The sequence below is a fragment of the Mustelus asterias genome, chromosome 28 (genome assembly GCF_964213995.1).
Source record: "Mustelus asterias chromosome 28, sMusAst1.hap1.1, whole genome shotgun sequence".
Taxonomy (NCBI): Eukaryota; Metazoa; Chordata; class Chondrichthyes; order Carcharhiniformes; family Triakidae; genus Mustelus; species Mustelus asterias.
Genome location: NC_135828.1, coordinates 2,582,241 through 2,596,659, shown reverse-complemented (window position 1 = coordinate 2,596,659; position 14,419 = coordinate 2,582,241).

Sequence of the window (14,419 nt, the reverse complement as noted above, 5' to 3'; positions counted from 1 at the left end):
GTGCAGAGAAGGTTTACCAGGATGTTGCCTGGTATGGAGGGTCTTAGCTATGAGGAGAGATTGGGTAGACTGGGGTTGTTCTCCTTGGAAAGACGGAGAATGAGGGGAGATCTAATAGAGGTGTACAAGATTATGAAGGGTATAGATAGGGTGAACAGTGGGAAGCTTTTTCCCAGGTCGGAGGTGACGATCACGAGGGGTCACAGGCTCAAGCTGAGAGGGGCGAAGTATAACTCAGATATCAGAGGGACGTTTTTTACACAGAGGGTGGTGGGGGCCTGGAATGCGCTGCCAAGTAGGGTGGTGGAGGCAGGCATGCTGACATCGTTTAAGACTTACCTGGATAGTCACATGAGCAGCCTGGGAATGGAGGGATACAAACGATTGGTCTAGTTGGACCAAGGAGCGGCACAGGCTTGGAGGGCCGAAGGGCCTGTTTCCTGTGCTGTACTGTTCTTTGTTCTTTGTTCTATGATAAGTGGTGGGAGGGGGGTGGGGGCACTGCCAACCTGCGATCGGTGGTGGGGCGTGATTGGTCTGGATGGTGGGTGGGGCAGCGGGGGGGGGGATATCTTGGGACATTGTGGGGCTCGCGATTGGCGGTGGGCCCCCTTGATAGCGGGGGTTGCTGAGTTGAGATTGGCTGCAACAGCAGAGGCCTGACAGCTCTCTCTCTGTCAGGCCTCTGCTATTGTGCATGTGTACCACAGAGGTTTGCACATGCGTAATAGCTCCCTCTGCTGCCTGATCAGGTTGGCTGGCGAGTTTAACCCCGCCCACTGCCTTTCGCAGCTAGAAATAGTCTCGCCCATTTTTTCAAGCACTATGTTCATAAGATTGGGAGTAAAAGCTCGCCCAAAAAACGTATCTGCAACTCTCCCATTTTCATTCTCGCTGGACACAGAATGTTTCTCATAAAATTCTACCCATTATCTCAAAGAAGATCAGAGGAGTTCTCCCCAGTGCCCGAACCATTATTTATCCTCGGATAACTACACGATCAATGTCGTTATCACATTGCAGTTTGAGAGAGCTTGCCCCGTGTTTGCTTCCGACATCGGGGATGATGCTTCAGAAATACTCCATTGGCTGGTGAGCTCTTGGAGATGTCTGATGGTCATGAAAAGCGCTATGTGAATGCACGCCTTTCTGAACTGCCCAGCAATGTCCGTGAACAGAAGGAGCTCTGCTAATACACTCCAAACAGCTGAATTTGTTCAAGAAAGCCAAGGTGCAATCTCGGATAATTCCAGTCCTCTGCTACAGATCTGAAAACTCCCTGGAAGGTGCAGAAAATCAGAATGTTCCCTCTTTACGATGGTAATCAACCTTGTGAAGGAACACCCAGTGTTAGTCCCACATGATTACAGATCGGGGCTGGGAGCTCCCCTCGAGCACTCGTGAGGGTTATTTTAACGCTGGGGTATGAAGTTCTTCCCTACCTCGAGTCCGTGAAAGGCGTCACAATGAATCAAAGTATTGCCGGTTGCTGAAGGGCCAAGTGTAACAAGAGTAAGGAATTCCACAAAGAATTCTAATAAGATGCAGAAGTTATTCATCTTAAAAACCCAACAATGATCGGAGTATTTTCTAAATGCTATGAAGCAAAGAATGATGCAGAAACTGAGAGATTTTGGAATCCAGATATAAAGATCACAAAATGTTAGCAGCCCGTACAAAAATATAATGTAAAAGACCGATAGAATGTCAGCCTTGATCTCAAGGGGATTTGGATTACAAAGGGGTGGGAATGATGTTACACTAAACTTTAGACCCCATCTGAAATAACTATTCAGTTCTGGGCACCATACCTCAGGGAGAAAGTGTGGCAGAGACACACCAGGATAATATCAGGGCTAAAAAGGTTAAATTATGAGGGAAAGGTTGAATAAACTAGGCTTACAGTCCCTTGAATGTGGAAGATTAAGGGATAATCTTATCAAGGAGTTTAAGATACTTACAGGCCCGATGGAGAGAAACTATTTCCTTTGGCCGGGGAGTTAAGGAACATTACATTAAAACGAGAGCCAGACCATTCGGGGGTAATGTCAGGAAGCTCTTCTTGATACAAAGGGGAGCGGGATTCTGGAAACCTCTCCCACAAAAAACTGTCAAGGATAAAGGAAAATTGGAAATTTCCAATCCAAAATTGATAGATTTTTCTTGAGTAAAAGATTAAGGATTATATGGAATCAAGGTAGGGAGATGAAGTTAAGATACAGATCAGCCATGAACTGATTAAATGCAGGAAGGGGCTGGAGGGATCCTCTTGTTCCTCTGTGAAATGGGAGAGGGAAGTTCACAACAATGGTGGTGGGGGGAGGGAGTTTAATTTGATGTTTACACCCTGGTATACACAGAGGAGGAATGGACCGAATCATAGAATCCCGACAGTGCAGAAGGAGGCCATTCAGCCCATCGACCACAATTCCACCCAGGCCCTATCCCTGTAACCCCACATAGTTACTGCACTAATCCCTCTAATTTACGCATCCCGGGGCACTAAGGGTTAATTTAGCATAGCCAATCAACTGAACCCACACATGTTTGGACTATGGGAGGAAACCGGAGCACCCGGAGGAAACCCACGCCGACACGGGGAGAACGTGCAGATTCCGCACAGACAGTGACCCAAACCGGGAATCGAACCTGGGTCCCTGGTGCTGTGAGGCAGCAATGCGAACCACTGTGCCACCGTGTCATCCGAATCACTGTGTATCCCCCAGTCTCCACTGTAGCCACAGCAACAATCACTGGTGACTGTCAGTCACTCTGCTCCTGAAGGCCGAGTGGAAGGAGCTTTGGGGAATTCTTCAGGAGAAAACGTCTTTCAAAAAGAATTTTCTAGGCTTTTACTGGAGAGAGCTCCTCACCCAGTGTTCGCTGACAAAGCATCAAAACCACCAGAGCGCAGAATCGGTGCATCGAGCTTTCTCCAGCAAGGAAATCCTGAAAGCTGTTCAAAACACACAGACTCAATATCACTCTGCACACTCCCCGCACAGCCCCCCTCCCAGCCCCCTCCCCCGCACAGCCCCCTCCCCCACACACCCCCCTCCCACACAACCCCATCCCCCTTAGCCCCCTCCCGCACAGCCCCCTCCCCCCCACAGCACCTCCTGCACAGCCCCCTCCCCCGCACAGCCCCCTCCCCCGCACAGCCCCCTCCCCCGCACAGCCCCCTCCCCTCCCCTGCACAGCCCCCTCCCCCACAGCCCCCTCCTGAACAGGCCCCTCCCACACAGGCCCCTCCCACACTGGTCCCTCCCACACAGGCCCCTCCTCCACAACCCCCCTGAACAGCCCCCTCCCCCACAGCACCCCCGACAGCCCCCTCCCCCACAGCCCCCTCCCTCACAGCCCCCCCAATCACAGCCCCCTCCCCCACAGCCCCCCCCACCACAGCCCCCTCCCCCACAGCGCCCCCCACCACAGCGCCCCCCACCACAGCCCCCCCCACCACAGCCCTCTCCCGAACGGCCCCCTCCCCCACGGCCCCCTCCCCCACGGCCCCCTCCCCCACGGCCCCCTCCCCCACCGCCTCTTCCCCCGCCGCCCCTTCCCCCTCCCCCACTGCCCCCTCCCCCACTGCCCCCTCCCCCACTGCCCCCTCCCCCACACAGCCTCCCCGAACAGCTCCTCCCCACCCCCTGCACAGCCCCCCCACCCCCCACGCAGCCCCCCCCACTCACCGCACAGCCCCTCTCCACCTCCCGCACGGCCCCCTCCTCACCCCCCCCACGGCCCCCTCCTCACCCCCCGCATGGCCCCCTCCTCACCCCCCGCATGGCCCCCTCCTCACCCCCCCCCCCCACGGCCCCCTCCCCACCTCCCCCACGGCCCCCTCCCCACCCCCCGCACGGCCCCCTCCCCACCCCCCGCACGGCCCCCTCCCCACCCCCCGCACGGCCCCCTCCCTACCCCCCGCACGGCCCCCTCCCTACCCCCCGCACGGCCCCCTCCCCACCCACCGCACGGCCCTCTACTCACCTCCCACACGGTCCCCTCCCCACCCCCTCCCCCACGTCCCCCTCCTCACCCCCCCCACGGCCCCCTCCTCACCCCCTGCACAGCCCCCTCCTCACCCCCCCCACGGCCCCCTCCTCACCCCCTGCACGGCCCCCTCCCACAAACATCCACTCAAAAACTGAGGCTTCATTTCGGAAGAAGGATCTTGGTGGTGAAGGAGTCTTCAACGTTTGACAAAGACTTAGGAACAGAACCAACTTGGAAAGATCACCACGTAATATTCTCACACAGGGTAGGATGCGGAATAAATTGAAGTTTCAGGGTTACCTGCAAATTCGACATGGGGAATTATCGACAGCGATTGTTTCCTTTACCTGTGTGAACTGCTGGGGTCCAACTGCGTCTTCTTTTCCATGTACTGTTCAGATCTCAATTCCTTTCAGATCCCAATTCCTTTCAGATTAGTTCCGTTCACCCATTCCAACGCAAGGCAGAAACCGCGGTGTCGAAAGGGAAACAGTTTTCCGTTATTGAGACTCAGTTACCATCGGAAGCAGCAAGGGGTGATGAAACAGCTAATCCTAGCGGGGAGGAGAGATTTACTGGGGATGCAACTGACGTGTCTTAAACAATCAATCTGAACCAGATAGGGTCCAGTTCACATCTATCCAATTAAACACTGCCTTCCCCTGACATCGCAGCTGTCCAGAGCCAGGGGACATCCCATCTGTTAGACGATGCTCCATAATCCCTGGCAAGCCCCAACGGAGAACAATGCAAGGATGAGGAATTTCATGAAAGCTAAACAGATTGATTCGCAGAGAAGGAGTTTACTGATTTAATGAGGTTAAGAGCCAGGGAGGATAAGGGTTTTGTTGAGTTTAAATTTAAGTCGGCAGAAAATTCTGTCGATGGAATTCTCATCATTAAGCTCTTGGCATAAGACATCCTCTGTCTGAGATCTGGCTCCTTGTACAATAACCTTTCATTTCATTGTAAATTCATTTGCAAAAAATGCCACAGGCATTTCAGCACAAATATTTCAGAGACCATTTGCTTCTGATCCGCTGGAACTCTGTGAGCGACCTCACAAAGGATTTTACTCTTGCAATTTATTTTTCTGACATCTTTTCATTCTGTTAACCCGTTATCCTGCACTCCAATTCGCATTTTTGCAAAGTCTTGAATTCAGATTTAGACGGTTGTGTGTTCAGGTCCCCAGTCCAGGATTTCAGCCCAAATATTAGGGAGAGACAGAGGAGTGCCGCACTGTCAGAGGGTCAGTACTGAGGGAGTGCCGCACTGTCAGAGGGTCAGTGCTTAGGGAGTGCCGCACTGTCAGAGGGTCAGTACTGAGGGAGTGCCGCACTGTCAGAGGGTCAGTGCTTAGGGAGTGCCGCACTGTCAGAGGGTCAGTACTGAGGGAGTGCCGCACTGTCAGAGGGTCAGTGCTTAGGGAGTGCCGCACTGTCAGAGGGTCAGTGCTGAGGGAGTGCCGCACTGTCAGAGGGTCAGTACTGAGGGAGTGCCGCACTGTCAGAGGGTCAGTACTGAGGGAGTGCCGCACTGTCAGAGGGTCAGTGCTTAGGGAGTGCCGCACTGTCAGAGGGTCAGTACTGAGGGAGTGCCGCACTGTCAGAGGGTCAGTGCTTAGGGAGTGCCGCACTGTCAGAGGGTCAGTACTGAGGGGGTGCCGCACTGTCAGAGGGTCAGTGCTTAGGGAGTGCCGCACTGTCAGAGGGTCAGTACTGAGGGAGTGCCGCACTGTCAGAGGGTCAGTGCTTAGGGAGTGCCGCACTGTCAGAGGGTCAGTGCTGAGGGAGTGCCGCACTGTCAGAGGGTCAGTACTGAGGGAGTGCCGCACTGTCAGAGGGTCAGTACTGAGGGAGTGCCGCACTGTCAGAGGGTCAGTACTGAGGGAGTGCCGCACTGTCAGAGGGTCAGTGCTGAGGGAGTGCCGCACTGTCAGAGGGTCAGTGCTGAGGAGTGCCGCACTGTCAGAGGGTCAGTGCTGAGGGAGTACTGCACTGTCAGAGGGTCAGTGCTGAGGGAGTGCCGCACTGTCAGAGGGTCAGTGCTGAGGGAGTGCCGCACTGTCAGAGGGTCAGTGCTGAGGGAGTGCCGCACTGTCAGAGGGTCAGTGCTGAGGGAGTGCCGCACTGTCAGAGGGTCAGTACTGAGGGAGTGCCGCACTGTCAGAGGGTCAGTACTGAGGGAGTGCCGCACTGTCAGAGGGTCAGTGCTGAGGGAGTGCCGCACTGTCAGAGGGTCAGTACTGAGGGAGTGCCGCACTGTCAGTGGGTCAGTACTGAAGAAGTGCCGCACTGTCAGAGGGTCAGTGCTGAGGGAGCGCCGCACTGTCAGAGGGTCAGTACTGAAGGAGTGCCGCACTGTCAGAGAGTCAGTACTGAGAGGGTGCCGCACTGTCAGAGGGTCAGTGCTGAGGAGTGCCGCACTGTCAGAGGGTCAGTGCTGAGGGAGTACTGCACTGTCAGAGGGTCAGTGCTGAGGGAGTGCCGCACTGTCAGAGGGTCAGTGCTGAGGGAGTGCCGCACTGTCAGAGGGTCAGTGCTGAGGGAGTGCCGCACTGTCAGAGGGTCAGTACTGAGGGAGTGCCGCACTGTCAGAGGGTCAGTACTGAGAGAGTGCCGCACTGTCAGAGGGTCAGTACTGAGGGAGTGCCGCACTGTCAGAGGGTCAGTGCTGAGGGAGTACTGCACTGTCAGAGGGTCAGTGCTGAGGGAGTGCCGCACTGTCAGAGGGTCAGTGCTGAGGGAGTACTGCACTGTCAGAGGGTCAGTGCTGAGGAAGTGCCACACTGTCAGAGGGTCAGTACTGAGGGAGTGCCGCACTGTCAGAGGGTCAGTGCTGAGGGAGTGCCGCACTGTCAGAGGGTCAGTGCTGAGGGAGTGCCGCACTGTCAGTGGGTCAGTACTGAGGGAGTGCCGCACTGTCAGAGGGTCAGTACTGAGGGAGTGCCGCACTGTCAGAGGGTCAGTGCTGAGGGAGTGCCGCACTGTCAGAGGGTCAGTACTGAGGGAGTGCCGCACTGTCAGTGGGTCAGTACTGAAGAAGTGCCGCACTGTCAGAGGGTCAGTGCTGAGGGAGTGCCGCACTGTCAGAGGGTCAGTACTGAAGGAGTGCCGCACTGTCAGAGAGTCAGTACTGAGAGGGTGCCGCACTGTCAGAGGGTCAGTGCTGAGGGAGTGCTGCACTGTCAGAGGGTCAGTACTGAGGGAGTGCCGCACTGTCAGAGGGTCAGTACTGAGGGAGTGCCGCACTGTCAGAGGGTCAGTACTGAGGGAGAGCCACACTGTCAGAGGGTCAGTGCTCAGGGAGTGCCGCACTGTCAGAGGGTCAGTGCTGAGGGAGCGCTATTCAAACAAACTTTCAACTTATCTACAAATACAACTGTTGGATCAAACCTATTTACATGTACCTCAGACCCAGCATAACATCTCATTATAAATGCACAAACCTAACACCTGTACTCCTTTCATCTCTCAATTCTCCCAGACAAGCTGTCTCTATTAACCTTTCCCCATTCACACACAAACAGATATACTGCCTTTTACATAGAATATCACAATATTCCCCACAAATACTTCATAAAATCAATTCTCACAAACGCAACTGGAAGCTGTACATGGGATCTTGCTGTGTGAAAATGGCTGCCATGTTTGCCAAAACGGCAGCAACAGCTGGGCTTCAAAGGGTATCTTGAGTATGAATCAGCCCAAGATGTTTTGAAAACTATCATTAAACCAGACCTTGTACTGAGAGGGTTAATGGACTCCAGGCAGCCCAACACTTCAAACCTTTAATGCACACAGTGCATTGTCCAATCGCCAACATTCATGTTTATGCCTTAATTTCTTTGTTTAAAAGTGACCCACTGAAGGAATTTGGGGCGGCACGACGGCACAGTGGTTAGCACTGCTGCCTCACAGCGCTAGGGACCTGGGTTCAATTCCAGCCTTGGGTCACTGTCTGCGTGGAGTTTGCACATTCTCCCTGTTTCTGTGGGTTTCCTCCGGATGCTCCGGTTTCCTCCCACAGTCCAAAGATGTGCGGGTTAGGTGGATTGGCCATGATAAATTGCCCCTTAGTGTCAGGGAGACTAGCTCGGGTAAATACTGAGGGTTACGGGGATAGGGCCTGGGTGGGATTGTTGTTGGTGCAGGCTCGATGGGCCGAATAGCCACCATGACAGCTGGGAAATTTAAATGAATTTATAAATCTCATAGTTCTCTTTAACAAAGCCTGATGGAGACTGGGTCATTAAATCTGTTCAAGGCTGAGTTTTGATTGATCAGGGAGACAAGTGAAGTTGAGGCCACAGTCAGATCAGCCATCATTGTATTCAGTGATGGTGCAGGCTCGATGGGCTGAATGGCCTCCTCCTTCTCCTGTTTCTGATGAACAAAGGTAGCCAGTTCCTTATTGTAAATTTCCTGCAGGAAGGATCGATCTGTCCCTGCAAATTATTCCATCACAGCAGAACTGAAAATGCAAGAAGGAAGAAGATCTTTAGTTTGGGACGCATCCCGACAATTCCTCCTCCCAGGGAGTTATGAATCTCACTCTGATAAGGGAGCATGAGCTTAAATGTCAGTCAGTGCGGCTGCTGATACTCTGTTTTCAAACCCCTCACCTGAGCAGTGCAGCTTGCGGGCATCGAACTATCTCCACATTGTTACAAGTCAGGTTGGATATTTCAAGGTGTTCTATGAAGTTCGCCTAACCTGTAACATTTTACCTTGAATTTGGCGAGGAGGAGCACGGGAGGTTTCATAGAACATAGAACATAGAACATTACAGCGCAGAACAGGCCCTTCGGCCCACGATGTTGCACCGACCAGTTAAAAAAAAAACTGTGACCCTCCAACCTAAACCAATTTCTTTTCGTCCATGAACCTATCTACGGATCTCTTAAACGCCCCCAAACTAGGCGCATTTACTACTGATGCTGGCAGGGCATTCCAATCCCTCACCACCCTCTGGGTAAAGAACCTACCCCTGACATCGGTTCTATAACTACCCCCCCTCAATTTAAAGCCATGCCCCCTCGTGCTGGATTTCTCCATCAGAGGAAAAAGGCTATCACTATCCACCCTATCTAAACCTCTAATCATCTTATATGTTTCAATAAGATCCCCTCTTAGCCGCCGCCTTTCCAGCGAAAACAATCCCAAATCCCTCAGCCTCTCCTCATAGGATCTCCCCTCCATACCAGGCAACATCCTGGTAAACCTCCTCTGCACCCTCTCCAAAGCCTCCACATCCTTCCTGTAATGTGGGGACCAGAACTGCACACAGTACTCCAAGTGCGGCCGCACCAGAGTTGTGTACAGTTGCAACATAACGCTACGACTCCTAAATTCAATCCCCCTACCAATAAACGCCAAGACACCATATGCCTTCTTAACAACCTTATCTACTTGATTCCCAACTTTCAGGGATCTATGCACACATACACCTAGATCCCTCTGCTCCTCCACACTATTCAAAGTCCTCCCGTTAGCCCTATACTCAACACATCTGTTATTCCTACCAAAGTGAATTACCTCACACTTCTCCGCATTAAACTCCATCCGCCACCTCTCGGCCCAACTTTGCAACCTGTCTAAGTCTTCCTGCAAACTACGACACCCTTCCTCACTGTCTACCACACCACCGACTTTGGTGTCATCAGCAAATTTGCTAATCCACCCAACTATACCCTCATCCAGATCATTAATAAATATTACAAACAGCAGTGGCCCCAAAACAGATCCCTGAGGTACACCACTTGTAACCGCACTCCATGATGAATATTTACTATCAACCACCACCCTCTGTTTCCTATCCGCTAGCCAATTCCTGATCCAATTTCCTAGATCACCCCCAATCCCATACATCTGCATTTTCTGCAGAAGCCTACCATGGTGAACCTTATCAAACGCCTTACTAAAATCCATATATACCACGTCCACTGCCTTGCCCCCATCCACCTCCTTGGTCACTTTCTCAAAAAACTCAATAAGGTTAGTAAGGCACGACCTACCTGCCACAAAACCATGCTGACTATCACCTATCAATTCATTACTCTCCAAATAACTATAAATCCTATCCCTTATAATTTTTTCCAACATCTTGCCGACAACAGAAGTGAGACTCACCGGTCTATAATTCCCGGGGAAGTCTCTGTTCCCCTTCTTAAACAGGTGTTCCCCTTCACTCCAGGTGTGATTCCACTGACCCTTAGGGAGCTTTTATCAAACCCAAAGTTTAATTAAGAATATTGTTGACATGTATAGCCAGACAATTAGCAAGAACTTTTAACAATTACAAACAAGAAACACAACAGCCACAATAATGTGTAACTCTTAAGGAAATATCTCTGGTGTTCCAGCCAAAGGCAACATCCAATACGCAAAACCCTCCAAATACGCACAATACAGCATAGGTTAATGCCCACTCGTTACAGGAATCCAGCCTCCTGGGTTGAGTGCTGAAACTCCCTTGTGCAGAAACTCAGAAGAGGTTGTAATCGAATCTGTTTCCCAAAACACAGCTTCTTTAAGGCAGGATGGCAATAAGCCTCTCCTTCAGCGAACTGATAATAGTTTCAGAACCAAACAAAGAGAAGACCAGGAACAGAGAGAGAGACTGCCTCTTAGCTTGCTGCTAAACTGAAACATAGAAAGAAACATAGAAACCCTACAGTACAGAAAGAGGCCATTCGGCCCATCGAGTCTGCACTGACCACAAACCCACCCAGGCCCTACCCCCATATCCCTACATATTTTACCCACTAATCCCTCTAACCTACACATCTCAGGACACTAAGGGGCAATTTTAGCATGGCCAATCAACCTAACCCACACATCTTTGGACTGTGGGAGGAAACTGGAGCACCCGGAGGAAACCCACGCAGACACGGGGAGAATGTGCAAACTCCACACAGACAGTGACCCGAGCCGGGAATCGAACCCAGGTCCCTGGAGCTGTGAGGCAGCAGTGCTAACCACTGTGCTACCGTGCCGCCCATGCTGCTTCCAACACACTCCCCAAAACCAAACTGAAAGCCCAAAGGAAAAACCCCGATCACCTGACTGCCACAGCTTAGCTCCACCCCCAATGACATCACAAAAACTGTGAGCTACATGATTTTTTTAAAAAACCTTCCTTAAAGTTACACTCACATGACAACATCTTGTCTCATTTCACGCGGCCATTCCCAAAAGATCACCACACTGATGTTCAACTTTGTGCAGATTGGAGATTCACGTCACTAACCTCACTGGGAATGGACAGTAAACACCAGCCTTCCCAGAGGTGACTGTCTCCCGAGAATTAATCTGAATAAATAAGAGTCCTTCAATTTGGAAGTTTGTGTGTGCAATATCTGCTGTATTGGTGGCACGGTAGCACAGTGGTTAGCACGGCTGCCTCACAGCGCCAGGGACCCTGGTTCCAATCCCGGCTTGGGTCACTGTCTGTGTGGAGTTTGCACATTCTCCCTGTATCTGTGTGGGTTTTCTCCGGGCGCTCCGGTTTCCTCCCACAGTCCAAAGATGGGTGGGTTAGGTTGATTGGCCATGCTAAATTGACCCTAGTTTCAGGGGGATTAGCAGAGTAAATACATGGGGTTGCAGAGATAGGGCCTGGGTGGGATGTTGTCGGTGCAAGCTTGATGGGCTGAATGGCCTGAAGGAATTCTATGATTGCATGTCAATCCCCAAGATCCGCTCTAGAAATATAGATAGTTTGCTTCACCAGCTTGTCCTGGGGCCATTGGTGTCTGTACACAAGAATTTATTTAAGATGCTAAGCATGTTGTGTGGAATTATATTCACCGTTAACCTGCTCCAATGTTATATTTATTTGGATGAGTGACCCAGTGGTCTTATCTGAGCAGAACATTCTAGGTCAAGTGTCACTCCAAGATTCTGTTCCTTCCGAGGCAATCCTCATGGTGAAGGATGATTTGATTCCAATCCGGTTTGATGGGTTCTCAGGTAACTGTTAATGTCTCATCTGCATGTCCCAAGATTTGTCGGTTAGGGGATTAGCGGGGTAAATATGTGGAGTTTAATTTAAAGTTAATTTATTAGTCACAAGTAGGCTTTCATTAACACTGCAATGAAGTTACTGTGAAAATCCCCTCGTCACCACATTCGGGTACACTGAGGGAGAATTTAGCATGACCAATGCACCTAACCAGCACATCTTTCAGACTACGGGAGGAAACCGGAGCACCCTGAGGAAACCCACGCAGACACGGGGAGAAAGTGTCTGCACAGACAGTGTCCCAAGCTGGGAATGGAACCCAGGTAGCTGATGCTGTGAGGCAGCCGTGCTAACCACTGTGCCACCATGCCGCCTATGGGGAAAGGGCCTGGGTGGGACTGTTGTTGGTGCAGGCTCAATGGGCCGAATGGCCTCCTTCTATACTGTTGGGATTCTATAATTAAACAAGGTCTCGGCAGGGACTATGCTCCATTTTGTACAGTTGTGAGCACTGAGTCCAAACACCTCGATCACGTTGAATATTTGTCCATTCCGGTTCGCTTACACTTGGCTGATTAACATAGGAACAGGAGGAAGGGACGGCCATTCAGTTAGATTCTGACTGATCCATTTCCTAACTCCATTTGCCAACTTTGCTTAAACCTTTAATCCCTTTTGCCGAACAGAAAAGCTACTGATCTCAGCTTTGAAACTTTTCGTTGACTCTCAGTCACAAAAGCTTCCCAGCTCTGACGAAGGGTCACCCAGACTAGAAACATCGTCACTATTGGTTTATATTAAAGAATTGCTTTTCTTTATTAGTGCAACTTAGAAATGTGAAGGCCCATTTTCCGACATCAAAGCTTTTTATTGCCAGAACTAATTCAGGTCTGTCCAAAATCTCAAAGAAGAAAAGTTTGAGTAACTCAGGACTTGGATAGAAAAGAAAGCAGAGAAAATATAGAATATCATCATCCTCATTTATTCAACGAATCTTATAGAGTTCAGTCATTTGATGATTCAAAAAGTTAAATGTCGATTTCATGCAAGTTCCAACAGAGTCACTCTGCAGGGTGAAGAACATGTGAGTTTTACAGTTCCCAATCCAACACATTTTCTCTCCTGAGTCTTTCCCCTCAATGCTGTCCCTGTGCTCATTCCATAGAAAGACAGTATTCTCACCTGGGAATACACTGGCTCGGGGCAGGGACTGAACTGCCCAATAACACAGATAATTACACCATCAACAAACACAATCAAAGAGGCTCTGATAGTTTTCCCAATGTCAGGCCAACATTTCTCAAACAACACGGCACAGTGGCTAGCACTGCTGCCTCACAGCGCCAGGGAGCCAGGTTCAATTCCTGGTTTGGGTCACTGTCTGTGTGGAGTTTGCATGTTCTCCCCGTGTCTGTGTGGGTTCCCTCCGGGTGCTCCGGTTTCCTCCCACAGTCCAAGGATGTGCGGGTTAGGTGGATTGGCCATGCTAAATTGCTCCTTAGTGTCGGGGGACTAGCTAGGGTAAATGCATGGGGTTATGGGGATAGGGCACATTGAGATTGTGGTCGGTCCAGACTCGACGGGCTGAATGGCCTCCTTCTGCACTGTTGGGATTCTATGAAAACAGATTATTGATCACTCCCCTGGTGGAGGGAGGCCATTCAGCCCATCTCCCCCTCAAACAAGGAAAGCACTGAATTCAACTCCCCCCGACTCACCTGTTTAACAAGCCAAAGGTTTTTGCCCTCCAGAAGACCAGATATTGAACACTCAGTATGTAAAGAAGTTTCATTTCAATTTCACCTGCTTTAGCCAATGAACTAATGTCTCGTTTTGTCTTCAAGTTATTATCTCTTAATTATCTTACCCAGTAGGGGCATTGCTGACATTGCCAGTACTCGTTGCCCATCCCTCGTTTCCCTCGAATTGAGTGGCTCACTCGGCCATTTCAGAGGTAATTTAAGGATCAACTGCATTGCTGTGGGTCTGGAGTCACATGTCGACCAGACTGGGGCAGGACGACAGATTTCCTTCCCTAAAGAACATTAGTGAATCAGATGGGTTTTTATAACAATCAGTTGACAAGGTCACCAGCACTGAGATTAGTTTTATATTCCAAACTTATCGATTGAATTTTAATTCCACCAGCTGCCGCAGTGGGATTTGAACCCATGTCCGTAAAGCATTAAATGGGATCCTGGATTCTGAGTCCAGTGAAATTATCACTACTTTATCATTCCCCTATGTTATGTGAAAGATCTTTAGAACATAGAACATAGAAAGCCACAGCACAAACAGGCCCTTCGGCCCACAAGTTGCGCTGATCATATCCCTACCTCTAGGCCTATCTATAGCCCTCAATCCCATTAAATCCCATGTACTCATCCAGAAGTCTCTTAAAAGACCCCAACGAGTTTGCCTCCACCACCACCGACGTCAGCCGATTCCACTCACC